This window comes from Arachis hypogaea, chromosome 19, assembly GCF_003086295.3.
Source record: "Arachis hypogaea cultivar Tifrunner chromosome 19, arahy.Tifrunner.gnm2.J5K5, whole genome shotgun sequence".
Taxonomy (NCBI): Eukaryota; Viridiplantae; Streptophyta; class Magnoliopsida; order Fabales; family Fabaceae; genus Arachis; species Arachis hypogaea.
Window position 1 is genome coordinate 119,468,038 of NC_092054.1, and position 1,426 is coordinate 119,469,463.

The 1,426-nt window shown below is 36.4% G+C and overlaps 1 non-coding gene across 1 annotated transcript; it reads left to right on the forward strand.

Moving 5' to 3' along the window:
- The first annotated feature begins 276 nt into the window (after positions 1-276).
- On the forward strand, positions 277-384 carry LOC112781533 (small nucleolar RNA R71). Its single transcript, XR_003192306.1, has one exon. It is a non-coding gene; the product is annotated as a small nucleolar RNA R71 (small nucleolar RNA).
- Positions 385-1,426: the final 1,042 nt, after the last annotated feature.

The window sequence follows — 1,426 nt, forward strand, 5'->3', positions numbered from 1 at the left end:
AATCATATTGACTTGCTGAGTCAATATTTTGTTCTGAGCCAATATGGCATTCAGAGTATCAATTTCAAGAACTCCCTTCTTCATAGGCGTCCCATTACTCACAGGATTCCTCTCAGAAGTGTACATGAACTGGTTATTAGCAACCATGTCAATAAGTTCTTAAGCTTCTGCAGGAGTTTTCTTTAGGTGAATGGATCCACCTGCAGAAGTATCCAATGACATCTTTGATAGCTCAGATAAACCATCATAGAATATATCCAGGATGGTCCATTCTGAAAGCATGTCAGAAGGACACTTTTTGGTTAGCTGCTTGTATCTTTCCCAAGCTTCATAGAGGGATTCACCTTCCTTCTGTCTGAAGGTCTGAACATCCACTCTAAGCTTGCTCAGCTTTTGAGGAGGTAAGAACTTGGCTAAGAAAACCGTGACCAGCTTATCCCAAGAGTTCAGGCTGTCTTTGGGTTGAGAGTCCAACCACACTCTAGCTCTGTCTTTTACCGCAAAAGGGAAAAGCATGAGCCTGTAGACCTCAGGATTTACTCCATTAGTCTTAACAGTATCACAGATCTGCAAGAATTCAGTTAAGAACTGAAAGGGATCTTCAGATGGAAGTCCATGAAACTTGCAGTTCTGCTACATCAGAGAAACTAGCTGAGGTTTCAGCTCAAAATTGTTTGCTCCAATGGTAGGGATGGAGATGCTTCTTCCATGTAAATTGGAATTAGGTGCAGTAAAGTCACCAAGCATTCTCCTTGTATTATTGTTGTTGGGTTCGGCTGCCATCTCCTTTACTTGTTCGAAATTTTCAATAAGGTTGTCTCTGGGTTGTTGTAATTTAGCTTCTCTTAGTTTCCTCTTCAGAGTCCTTTCAGGTTTTGGATCAGCTTCAACAAGAATGCCTTTTTCTTTGTTCCTGCTCATAAGAAAGAGAAGAGAACAAGAAAAGAAGAGGAATCCTCTATGTCACAGTAAAGAGGTTCCTTATTGTTAGTAGAAGAAGAAAAGGACTGGGGGTGAAGAAGAATGAAGAATCCAAACACAAGGGTAAGGATAGGAGCAGTGATGTGAGATAAGGAAATGTTAGTAGATGAATAAATAAATAGAAGGAGATGAGAGAGAGGGAGAATTTTCGAAAATAATTTTTTGAAAAAGAGTTAGTGATTTTCGAAAATAGTTTTTGAAAAAGGTTAGTAATTTTTGAAAATTAAAATAAAGAATGAAAATAATTAAACACTTATTTAAAAAGAAATTTTGAAAAAGGTGGAAGATATTTTCGAAAATTAGAGAGAGAGAGAGTTAGTTAGGTGGTTTTGAAAAAGATAAGAAACAAACAAAAAGTTAGTTAGTTAGTTAAAACAAATTTTGAAAAGATAAGAAGATATTTTTGAAAAGATATGATTGAAGTTAGTTTTGAAAAAGATTTGAT